Source organism: Aegilops tauschii, chromosome 4 (genome assembly GCF_002575655.3).
Source record: "Aegilops tauschii subsp. strangulata cultivar AL8/78 chromosome 4, Aet v6.0, whole genome shotgun sequence".
NCBI classification, from domain to species: domain Eukaryota; kingdom Viridiplantae; phylum Streptophyta; class Magnoliopsida; order Poales; family Poaceae; genus Aegilops; species Aegilops tauschii.
In genome coordinates this window covers 209336229-209349943 of record NC_053038.3, presented here as the reverse complement: position 1 = coordinate 209349943, position 13715 = coordinate 209336229, and positions in this window count along the sequence as shown.

Genomic DNA, 13715 nt, shown 5'->3' with positions numbered 1-13715 from the left:
CTCTCAAGATAGGAATTATTATGGTGGGTGAACAAATTACTGCCGAGCAATTGATAGAAAAGCGCAAATTTATGACGATATCTAAGGCAATGATCATGAATATAGGCATCACGTCCGTGTCAAGTAGGCCGACTCCTGCCTGGATCTACTACTATTACTCCACACATCGACCGCTATCGAGCATGCATCTAGAGTATTAAGTTCATAAAGAACGGAGTAACGCATTAAGCAAGATGACATGATGTAGAGGAATTAACTCAAGCAATATGATGAAAACCCCATCTTTTTATCCTCGATTGCAACAATACAATACGTGCCTTGCTGCCCCTACTATCACTGGTAAAGGACGCCGCAAGATTGAACCCAAAGCTAAGCACTTCTCCCATTGCAAGAAAAACCAATCTAGTTGGCCAAACCAAATTGATAGTTCGAAGAGACTTTCAAAGATATCAAATCATGCATATAAGAATTTAGAGAAGATCCAAATAATATTCATAGATAAGCTGATCATAAATCAACAATTCATCGGATCTCGGCAAACAACCGCAAAAGAGTATTACATCGAATAGATCTCCGAGAACATCGAGGAGAACTTTTTATTGAGAATCAAAGAGAGAGAAGAAGTCATCTAGCTACTAGCTATGGACCCGTAGGTTTGTGGTAAACTACTCACGCTTCATCGGACAGGCAATGGTGTTGATGTAGAAGCCCTCCGTGATTGAATCCTCCTCCGGCAGGACGCCGGTAAAGGCCCCAAGATGGGATCTCACGGGTACAGAAGGTTGCGGTGGTGGAAAAGTGGTTTCGTGGCTCCCCTAGAAGTTTTTGGGGTATAAGAGTATATATAGGAGGAAGATCTAGGTCAGGAGGTGTAACACCCACGATGCGGCTATATCTCCCACGTGTCGAGGCACGACTTAGAGGCATAACCACATTGTGGTTTTGTCGCAAGAAGGGTCATCTTCACACAATCCCATGTAATGAACAAGAATGGGATAAAGAGTGGGCTTACAATCGCCACTTCACACAATACATAAATAAATCATACATCAATCAGAGTACACACATAGGTCCGACTACGGAACCAAAAGAAAAGAAGACAACCCAACTGCTAGATCCCCGATCGTCCCAACTGGGCTCCACTACTGATCAACAGGAAAAGAAACATAGTAAGGACCAAGGTCCTCGTTGAACTCCCACTTGAGTTCGGTAGCATCGCCTGCACTGGTATCCTCGACACCTGCAACTGTTTTTGATAGAATCTGTGAGTCACGAGGACTCAGCAATCTCACACCCCGCGAGATCAAGACTATTTAAGCTTATAGGTAGGAAAGGGTAGTGAGGTGGAGCTGCAGCAAGCACTAAGCATATATGGTGGCTAACATACGCAAATAAGAGCGAGAAGAGGAGCAACGGAACGGTCGTCAACTAGTAATGATCAAGAAGTGATCCTGAACTCCTACTTACGTCAAACATAACCCAAAAGCCGTGTTCTCTTCCCGGACTCCGCCGAAAAGAGACCATCACGGCTACACACGCGGTCGATGCGTTTTAATTAAGTCGAGTGTCAAGTTCTCTACAACCGGACATTAACAAATTCCCATCTGCCACATAACCGCGGGCACGGCTTTCAAAGATAATACCCTGCAGGGGTGTCCCAACTTAGCCCATTATAAGCTCTCACGGTCAACGAAGGATAAACCTTCTCCCGGGAAGACCCAATCAGTCTCGGAATCCCGGTTTACAAGACATTTCGACAATGGTAAAACAAGACCAGCAAAGCCGCCCGATGTGCCGACAATCCCGATAGGAGCTGCACATATCTCGTTCTCAGGGCAACACCGGATAAGTCAAGCTACGAGTAAAACCAGGCCTCGAGTTTCCCCGAGGTGGCCCCGCAGGCTGCTCGGTTCGGACCAACACTTAGAGAAGCACTGGCCCGGGGGGGTTAAATAAAGATGACCCTCGGGAGCGTGACTCCCTAGGGAAAAGAAATAGGTGATAGACAAATGGTAAAACCAAGGTTGGGCCTTGCTGGAGGAGTTTTATTCAAAGCGAACTGTCAAGGGGGTCCCATAAATCACCCAACCGCATAAGGGACGCAAAAATCAAGGAACATAACACCGGTATGACAGAAACTAGGGCGACAAGAGTGGAACAAAACACCAGGCATAAGGCCGAGCCTTCCACCCTTTACCAAGTATATAGATGCATTAATTAAATAAGAGATATTGTGATATCCCAAAATATCCATGTTCCAACATGGAACCAACTTCAACTTTACCTGCAACTAGCAACGCTATAAGAGGGGCTGAGCAAAAGCGGTAACATAGCCAAACAACGGCTTGCTAGGAAAGGTGGGTTAGAGGCTTGACATGGCAATATGGGAGGCATGATATAGCAAGTGGTAGGTAGCGCAGCATAGCAATAGAGCGAACAACTAGCAAAGAAAAGATAGAAGTGATTTCGAGGGTATGGTCATCTTGCCTGAGATCCCGCTAGGAAGAAGAACGAGTCCATGAAGAAGACAAACGGACGTAGTCGAACGAATCCACACAACTCCGGAACGAAACCGAAGCTAATGAGAGAAGCAACCCGGAAAGAAACAAACAACATAGTAAACAACCACCACATACACATGGCATGATGCACAATCAAGTATGATGCATGTCCGATTTAATGAGGCATGGCATGGCAAAGTGCACAAACAATACTACAAATTAAGTGGAGCTCAATATGCAACGAGTTGCATATTGACGAAACACCACATGACTCATTAAGTTCTCTCTCGGTTATGTACCCAACAATATTAAATGTTATTAAACATGGCAAGGGTGAGGCATAAGAAAACTACCTATCTAGGCAAGTTTAAATGAGGCCGGAACAACAAATAACAATTCCGGAAAATCCTCATGTGCATATTTAAGATTTGGTACTTTTCTGCCCTAAACACAATTTCAATGTTGTTAAACAGCAAAATAAAGTGCACCATGTTAAACTAGGCATTTTTCTACCCCATTTACATATAAAGTTTATTAAATTTGGAGCTACGGTTATTTAGTTATGAAATAAATCATTTTAACATGGCATTTAAGCAAAATTAAACAAACAGCATTTTAAACATTTTAAACATGGATGCAAGCAGCATATTATGAAACTAGATAAAATTCTAAGCATTTTTCATATATAATGTTTTTACAAATGATGCATGGTTATGGAGTTATTGTATGCATGAACTAGAGGGACTTTTTTGCAAAACTGGCAGTCTCCTCACCACTTTACCCCTTCCTTACCCATTAAGCTTTGCTAGTTTTGACACCCATGGTAATGGGATTGCTGAGTCCTCGTGGCTCACAATTTACTACAACACCAGTTGAAGGTACAGGTTTTGCGAGGATCATGACGCGAGAGCGATGTTTCTTGTTTTGGAGTCCTTCTTCTGCTTCTTCTTCGATCAGGGGATAGGTTCCAGGCCGGCAGCCTGGGCTAGCAGGGTGGATGTCGTTTGAGCTTCTGTTTGTGTTTCATCCGTAGTCGGATGTTGATCTTATGTATGATGTATTGATGTATTCTTGCGGCATGTGTATGCATTGTATGTATCCCCATCTATTATGTAATGTTGATGTAATGATATCCACCTTGCAAAAGCGTCTTCAAGATGCGCTTCTATCCTTGGTGGGACCGTCGAGTTCCTTTAGGATAGGGTCGCATCTTGGGCGTAACAGGAGGTCACCGAGGGGCCCACAAGGTTGGGGGCGCGCCCTCCACCCTTGTGGCCGCCTCGTGGCTGTTCTGACTTGCACTCCAAGTTTCCTAGGTGTCTTCTGGTCCAAGAAAACTCATCGCGAAAGTTTTTATTCCGTTTGGGCTCCGTTTGGTATTCCTTTTCTACGAAACTCTAAAACAAGGAAAAAATAGGAACTTGCACTGGGTTCTAGGTTAATAGGTTAGTCCAGAAAATCATATAAAATGGCATATTAATGCATATAAAACATCCAAAATAGATAATATAATAGCATGGAACAATCAAAAATTATAGATACGTTGGAGACGTATAAGGAAGAACCATATATCATCGAAGAGGTTTGTCGCTCTGGAGCTATCAAAATAAAAAATGTCGAAGGTACTAACCCGAAGGTTGTCAATGGGCAAAGAATCAAACACTATATCTCAGGTACGCCTATTAATGTTGAAAGCAATATTATTCAAACCATGACACTCGAGGAACACATAAAAGAAAACTTCCGGAACACTCCAGAATCCTGAAAAGAGGAGGTACGTGATATGGTCAGTAAACAGACTCCGAAAAATCCGCAAAAATATTTTAATAATAAACAACCAGGAAGGCAGCCGAGGAGGGCACAAGACACCAGGGCGCACATGCCTTGCCATGCGCACCAAGGTGGGTTGTGCCCACCTCGGGCACCTTCCTGACTCTGTTTTCCCCTCGTTTTGCTTGTTTTCCAAGATAAAAAATCTTTATATACCCACCGAACATATTGACCACCGTATCGCGGATAAATCTTCTGTTCTTTCTCGCTGTTTTTCTAACAGATATGAAAATATATCATCTCAAGATTCGGAGGGAGAGTGCCCGGTTTCTTACGAGCCTCTGGACAAAAATACCTTCAAGGACACCTTTCCCTATGTGTGGCTCACAGATGAAGAGGATGAAGACGAACCAATCCCTCCTCATTTCAAGATGGAAAGCAGGGAAGCATTATGCAAGAGGATATTAAAGCTTGAGCTAGAGAATGAGGATCTTAGGGAAACCAATTTTAGTCTCCGACACAAGCTTGAAACCAATTTTAGTCCCCACCACACTTTCTTCACCACAAAAGGAGACTTGAGTAACGGGTATGGGCACTCCCCTTAGCTTGTGCCAAGCTTGGGGAAGGTGCCTCGGTATCGTATCACACCACCTTCTTTTCCTTTATCTATCTTAGTTTGATCTTTAGGTATCCTTTGAATTAGTTGAATAAAAGTTTAGTTTAATATTTTTCGAGTGTTTGCTTAGTGATCCATCTATCTATGTAATCGTGTGCGAGATATATAATAAAGTTTAGTTCAAGTTTTGCTTTCTTTACTTTTATGTTTCAATCAAAACAAAGGGAAATAATGAGGAAGATCATATGCTAATCTTATGATAAGTAATGACATCACATAAGGAAAAGTATAAGTGGTAAAATTTATTGGAGATTGACAAACATAGCATTGATCAATGATGCAATTCATGAAAGAATTAATAAGGGAAGAGAAGATACACTTGCAAATACACTATCTTGGACATCTTTTATGATTGTGAGGCCCCATCAAAATATTATATGCCAAAATTGTTGACGTTTGACAAGGAAGCCAACGTATGAATTATGCTTGTTCATATTCACATAGAAGTTATATTGTCATAGATCTTTAACATGTGGTGCTTGCCCCCTATCTTTGCTAGCAAGAAAATCCGCACTAAGTAGAGATACTACTTGTGCATCCAAAAGCCCCTAAACCCAAAATCTTGTTTTGAGAGTCCACCGTACCTACCTATGGATTGAGGAAGATCCTTCAAGTAAGTTGTCATCAGTGCAATAAGGCGATAAAAATTGCTTTTAAATGTGTTGGATCATTTACTGTAAGAGAAAATTGAGTGTTGTACGAACTTGTGATGGCAAAATAATAAAAGCGACAGACTGCATGATAAAGGTTGCTATCATAAGGGGCAATATAAATGTGACGTTCTTTTGCACTAAAGGTTGAGCATACAAACCAAAAAGCGCATGAAAACCTCTGCTTCCCTCTGCGAAGGGCCTATCTTTTACTTTTATGTACTTACTTTTATGCAAGAGTCAAAGCATTCTTCCCTATTCCTTTTTATTTTCTCTTTTGCAAGCATCATGTGGTGAGAAAAGATCTAGGCACATATATTCAGTTGGATGTGAGTGAGCATGAGTTATTATTGTTGACATCACCCTTGAGGTGAATACGTTGGGAGCCAAAACTATAAGCTCCTATCTTTCTATGTGTCTGGTTGAAACTTTTTGCTCATGGGTATGAGGTGAGTGTAGCAATCATCGAAGATTATATGATGGTTCAGTATGTGGACTTGCCAAAAGGCTCCGATACGAGACCCTTCCTGAAAAGATGATGAATTGTAGTTGCAAAGTCGACTCGGAACATATTGGTTTTCAATAGAGTTTTATGCTTCTACTACGATGTTGTGATGAATTGTTACTTATTCATGAGAAGTTATATGATAAAGTTATGTGATAAACTTCTATGATAAACTTTGTTGTTGTTATAATAATAAGCATGATGCTTCTATGTATGTATTTTGTATTTATCGACTCCTCTCTCTCTAAGCATGTGGACATGTTTTTCGATATCGGTTTTTCTCTTGAGGACAAGCGAGGTCTAAGCTTGGGGAGTTGATACGTCCATTTTACATCACGTTTTCATATTGTTATTTATAATGTTTTTATGCATAATAATGCTTTATGAAGTAATTCTAATGCCTTTTCTCTCACAATATGCAAGGTTTACACAAAGAGGGAGAATGCCGGCCTGGTGAGCGCAAGACACCATGGCGCGCCCTGGTGGGTTGTGCTTAGCACGGCCCACCTTCGGTGCCCATCTTATGGTATATAGATCACTTTGACCTAGAAAAATAAGAGGAGGACTTTTGGGACGGAGCGCCGCCGTCTCGAGGCGGAACTTGGGCAGGAGCACTTTTGCCCTCCGGCAGAGTGATTCCGCCGGGGGAACTTCCCTCCCGAAGGGGGAAATCGGAGCCATCGTCATCACCAACAACCCTCTCATCTTTGGAAGGGCAATCTTCAACAACACCATCTCCTCTCAAACCCTAGTTCATCTCTTGTGTTCAATCTTTGTACCGGAACCTCAGATTGGTACTTGTAGTAGTGTTGATTACATCTTGTAGTTGATTACTATATGGTTTATTTGGTGGAAGATTATATGTTCAGATCCATTATGCTATTTAATACCCCTCTGATCTTGAGCATGATTATCATTTGTGAGTAGTTATTTTTGTTCTTGAGGTCATGGGAGAAGTCATGTTGCAAGTAATCATGTGAACTTGATATGTGGTCGATATTTCGGTGATATGTATGTTGTGATTCCCTTAGTGGTGTCATGTGAACGTCGACTATATGGCACTTCACCATATTTCGGCCTAAGGGAATGCATTGTGGAGTAGTTATTAGATGATGGGTTGCTAGAGTGACAGAAGCCTAAACCCTAGTTTATGCGCTACTTCGTAAGGGGCCGATTTGGATTCAAGAAATTAATGCTATGGTTAGATTTTATCTTAGTACTTTTCTCATAGTTGCGGATGCTTGCGAGGGGTTTAATCATAAATAGGAGGTTTGTTCAAGTAAGAACAGCACCTAAGTACCGGTCCACCCACATATCAAATTATCAAAGTAGCGAACATGAATCAAACCAACATGGTTAAAGTGACTAGATGAAATTCCCGTGTACCCTCAAGAATGCTTTGCCTATTATAAGAAACCATTTTAGCCTGTCCTTTGCCACAAAAGGATTGGGCTACCTTGCTGCACTTTATTTACTATTACCATTACTTGCTTGTTACAAATTATCTTGCTATCAAACTACCTGTTACCGACAATTTCAGTGCTTGCAGAAAATACCTTGTTGAAAACCACTTGTCATTTCCTACTGCTCCTCGTTGGGTTTGGCACTCTTACTTATCGAAATGACTACGATTGATCCCCTATACTTGTGGGTCATCAACAGTCAGTCATCAAGTTCTTCAAAGGGCTGGTTTGCTATTTTGGGGATCATCACCAACAACGACACGCAGTTGACGAGCCGCACCTTCATGCAGTATATCCGGGGCCTTGGGAGCAAGGTGTGCTTTGCCTCCGTTGCTCACCTGAGAAGCAATGGGCAAGCAGAATGGACAAATGTTGAAGTGTTGTGCAGTCTCAAGGCAAGAACCTTTGACAGGTCGCACAAGTGCGGAAGATGCTGGTTTGATGAGTTGCCAGTGGTTCTTTGGTCAATCAGAACGACACCAAATCGAGCTACTTGCCAAACACCCTTCTCCCTCATTTATGGTGCAGAAGCGATGCTCCCCACAGAACTCATATATGGGTCACCTCGAGTTCTTGCTTATGATGAAGTAGAGCAAAATCAACTAAGGCAAGATGATGTTGTGCTCCTCGAGGAAGATCATCTTCGGGCGGCCGTGCGAGTTGCATGCTACCAGCAAGCTTTACGCCGCTACCATAGCCGCAAAGTTCATGCCTGGAGCTTTGAGGAGGGTGACCTTGTTCTTCGGCGCATTCAATCTGCCAAGAAATCAAACAAGTTGACGCAAAAGTGTGAGGGCCTTTATCGGGTAGTACAAGTCACCATACCTAGCGTAGTCCGCTTGGAGACCACAGATGGTATTCAAGTGCAGAACTCGTGGAATATAGAACATGTTCGCAAGTTCTACCCATGAGGCGCGGTTGCCGGGACTTATTCCCGGCAGCCCCTTTTGTACAAGCTTTGTCTACAAGGCTTATAACCCTTTGTGCAAAGCCAGGCATAGACCCTATGCATATGTGAATAAAGCTAAGTGTTTCACGACCTTTTAAACGCATTTACTTATGTATCCGTACATGCAACATTGTGATTACATTTTGACTTGTATGAAAACTGCTGACGAACCGTTAAGGTTCCCAAACCACTCTTTTCCCTTCTTTCTTTTTCCAAAAAGACAGAAGAAATCCTCACGTGCAAGTTTCCCAGGGGGGGTGCTGAAGGGAATATATGGCGACGCCAGCATTCATTTCGTACGAGAAGAAGTACAACAAAGAGAGCTAAGTTGGAAAAAATTCAACTGAAAATTTCTTTGTTACATTATAGTTCCCCTTGCATGGTTTTGTGTTGGTATGGGAAACATGCATGTGAAGGAATCTTGTCGTGACCGTTCACGCTCTAATCTCGCCTCGAGTCCACTCGGTAAGGTTTTGTAGCTACGCTGGGATCGGCAAGATATCTTGCCGGTAGCAGCATCGCCAGCAGGCTGCTGAGGACCCATTCCTTGAAGCGCCTGCCGCAAGAAAGCGCACCGGGAAGTTTCCAAGCTATGTAGGGTGAGGGATCGAAGTCATACGAAAACGCAAGCAAGCAAGGGAGACAGCAAGCGTTCATCCGAGCATGAAAAATAGTAGGTATTTATTAAGTAATGCTTGGTAACATTTTCTTAGCCCCTTTTCTCAGGGTTTACATCAACTGCAACACGGGGCAAAAGGGGCGCCTAGACGAAGCCCAACTCGCTCCCGGCAAGCTAGATGATGGTGCCGCCAGCATTCAGTTGGAGTCGGAGCCATCATCCTCGATCTTGACGCCTAGAGATCCGTCGATGTCGTCTTCACCATCGTCTTCCTCGTCGCTTTCCCTCGAGGAGGCGGTGTCGCTATTGCTCGAGCTCTCCATGCAGCACTCCATGCGAGCTCCTGAAGCACCGAAGAACTTCATGGCAAGAGTGTCAAATTCGACTAGCCTGAAGTGGAGAAGATGCCCCTGCCCTAGATAATGTGCACGGATGAAGGATTTCCACCCGCGCATGAAGTACATGATGACGTTGGTGGAGAACTCCATGTTCACCCAGACGGGGCCGTTGCAGCAGCCGTCTATGCGTAGCCACAAACTGAGCGGGTGGTCAACCTCCATCACCCTAGAAAAAGGATGAGGGAGCCGCAGTTGGCTTCGTGGCTAGTCGCGCAGCTCCACGACAAACTCGAGCGTCGTATCATCTGTATGGCCTTTTGCCGGAGGATTAGCAGCTGGGGGTGAAATGACAAGCGCTCTACTCTGGCCACCCCAGCCCCAAGCACCGCGTCTTCCACAACCCCGAGCCGTAGCCCCCCTCGAGCGTTGAAGCCAAGTTCTGTAGCTGCTGCCGAAGTAGAGGCATGGTGCCCGGGAGAAGGTCTCACTGCAATGGCAGAAGCATAGGCATGAGCTTTCCCCCTCGCCATGTTGGCGGCAGATACGAGGGGTGAGGGGAGAAGAAGAAGATAGCAGATATTGAGAGATTGGGACAAGGAGAAGTGGATGAGCATCGCCCTCCGCAACCCCCTCTTTATAGGGGTGGCACGGGGCCTGGTTCTCCACCATCTTAGGGCAACCGCCTCATTCCACCAATTCCGCGCCCTACATTCCTGGTCGGCGTATTACTCCGGCGACCGCCCATCCTTGCCAATCCGGCGCCCTGACTCCCCTGCTCGGAGCACTACCTCCACGGTCGCCTCTTTTTGCCAATCCCACATTCTACGCACGACCCACGTCGTGGGAGGCTGCAGTAAAGCGAGGAGTGATGACAAAAATGGCAGTTATCCTTGGCCACGCATGATCGTGGGCCTGTCCAGGATGAGCCCACTGGAAACCCACGTGCGCGCTCACTCTTGGTTTCTAACAAAAGCAGCGGGTGCCCGCCCGGACGACAAGGTTGTCGAAGGATGTCCGGAGGGCTAATTCAAGTTCAGGTTAATGAAGAAGCAAAGAAGATCTCAAGAGACAGATATTATTGCAGCAAAATTTTGCATTAGTTCTTGCTGCGTGTCTGTGTATCATTTGGACCTAGCCCAACGACGCTCAGTAACACGTGTGGCCTAGGCCCGGGGGCTCCTGTCGGTATATAAAACATGGGTATTTTATACCCTGACTTATGCACAGACAAGTAGTAGCTTCCCTGCCAACTAAAGTTATAAAGAAAATTCTCAAGCCAAGGGAGCCGCTCCTTGAAAGATCAAGGAGTGCATCAAGAAGACCAAGATTCAAGTCCAAGTTGATCAACTTAGCCAAGGAGAAGAACAAGACAAGCATCAAGATCAACTCTAGAAGCGACTCTTGCCGGCAAGACCAGGCCGGGAAGACGAAGGCCCGGCAAGCTCCTTGGACGGCAATCCCCCGTCAACTGCTGGTGCTCCACCTCATCGAGGAGCTAGTCGCTGACCAGTGAGGTGTCAAGCCCGCACACAGTTAGGTGAGGCCTATCGGACACGTGTCAGAATGCTGGAAGGATTTTTACCTTTATCGACACCCGTCGAAATGGCATGTCACGCTAATAGGAGTCAACTAGGCAAGTGGTGCCGCAACCTTGGTGGGACTCCTCCACACGACACCTAATGGTGCATTTAATGATTTTTTGTCCTAACTAGCAGAGTTAGGCATGATAGCACTGATTACTATCTAATCATCATGTCATATTTTTGCCACTGTGGTTACCCCTTAAGCTACAAAAGGAGGGACATGGCAACGTTTACAAGGAACGACCCTTTACACAACTACACACGTAGTTGCCTCCCTCTCGCATCTTTGTCGGGGGAGCGCTCCTTGTACTTGTGTTCCAACACATACACCCAATATACCAAGAAGGAGTAGGGTTTTACACATCTCTGTGGCCCGAACCTGGGAAAAGATCCTTGCACCTTCTGTTGGTTCTGCTCTTTGCATCTTGTGCATCTCAAGAGCAGAACCACAAAGGGGCTTGATGGCCCCATAGATAGTCGTCCACACCGAGAGCTGCACTCGACGGGAACAATGCTAGGCGATCAAGACGATCGTTCTAATGGTCCAAGCGGCACCTCCATGGTGCACTGAGCGCGTTGACGCACTTGCCTAGGGCGAAGAAGCTCTACTGGGGCGGCATTAGGAGTAGTGGCGGCGACGGAGCTCGACATCAATGGCGAGAGGGCTAGAGCAACGAATCGTGAGTGAGAAGATGGGGAAAATGAATCCCGGCGCACCACTGTTGCTTAGGGAAGCACACGTGGCTCGGGGAAGTGCTGGTTGCCGTGAATCAACGGTGTGGAGCTTCATTGGCTGACGGCGTAGACGAGGTCGATCCCGAGGATGTGGTTCTCTTCAGCTCGGTCCGCTCCTAGGAGTCGATGATGACGACGATGGCGGTCCTCCTGGACTTTTGATGACGGTGCGGAGAGGCTTCAGAGCACGTCAACGACGAGGCGGCGGCGACAGTTGCATACGGGTGAGCTCCATCCTGCTAATTTTTTAAATAATACATTTATTTTATTAATTTGCACAAATATTACACCCGGTAAATAATTTTCAAAAATAATACACCTAGCCGACTGGACCTAGTCGGCCCACAGCCGGCCGACTGAACCCCTATCGGCTTGCTACTGGCCGATTGGCCTGTCGGCCACCAGTTCAGATCTTGTCGGCTAGCTGTGGCCCGACCGGGTCCTGTCAGCCATCTGTAGGCCGATAGGTGCTAATTGGCCAGTCGTAGGACGACTCGTGCATGCCACCATTTTTACCCCGTACGATCCCCGCTTATGTCACGGGCCGCCACTTCCCGCCAAATTTTCCCGCTTTGCTCGTTCCCCCCATATTTTCCCGCTTTGCTTGTTCCCGCCATATTTCCCCGCTTTGCTCGTTCCCGCCAAATTTTCCTGCTTTGCTCGTTCCTGCCAAATTCTTCCGCTCTCTAATTCCCACCATATTTTCCCGCTCTCTAGTTCCCGCCAGTATCTCCCGCCATTTGTTCCCGCTACCGAGTTCTCGCCTTTCTTTGTGTTCTCAACCTATAAAACACCCTCGGCACTAATGTTGGTAAGCACTGTAGCGTAGTCTCGTAGTCTCGCCAAGATGTCCGGATATCCTTTTGATCGTAGTTTTCACACTGGTATGTCCGAATGTCTTTTGCGTTTAGCCGCTGATTTCAGGGTTCACAACATATTAGTTCCGTGGGAAGAACTCATCAGTAGTGACACCCTACTAAATGAGCTGGCTCACGCATTAAGTAAGTGCGGGTGGCCTTCCAGGACCTTTGAGGAGATACGGAAAGAACTTCTGAGGTTGCATGGAAGATACCTAAAGTGTGGAAGGTACCTAAAGTTCGGAGCAAAACATACTTATTTATGGAGTGCCGACAGCGAGGATGATCGTCAAAGGGCAAGAGTTCTTCATCGTCGAAGGGCAAGAGTTCTTCATCGTCGAAGGGCAAGAGTTCTTCATCGTTGAAGGGCAAGAGTTCTGCATCGATGGAGGATGACGATGATGACTTCATGTAGTTTTTATGATGTATGTTGTAAGTTAAGTCGTACGTACCGCTTAATTTAGATGTACTTTTATCTAGTTGTTTGTACTGTCTTGTTGTACAAGCATTATGTTCTATCTAAATATGATGTTGTAGTTCAGATAACAGAGTACTAAAATAGAGTAGGCATATGTCTCATACATAAGTACATAGTCATTTGTCTCATACATAGAATAGACATAAGTCTCATACATAAGTAGATGGTCATGTCTCTACTGATAGATAGAAGCGTCACTGACGACGTCTGGCCTGGCGAGGAGGCGGATCTACAGGCAGTGTCCATCCCAACTTGTTGGGTGCCCTAATGTTATGAGGAGGAATCTCATACTCTCCCTAGTCATGTTGTGTATCCTGTGTGGGGCCTGGTGGAGGAGTCGAAAACATGTTCATCCACTGGGTGTGCTGTGACATCTGGGCCTGTATGTTCTCCTCGGGATGTTGATCACTCCCCCAGGTATCATGTGATGCCGACATAGATGCCTGATATCCATATTCTTCTGCACGATGAAACTTTAAGTCATGAAGAATGAGGTCGCCTCAATTAATATTGAAAACAATAAATATGAAGACACACACCTGCTGGCTGCTCTGGCTTAAACACAAAGCTTGACGAGGGACCGTGCTGCTG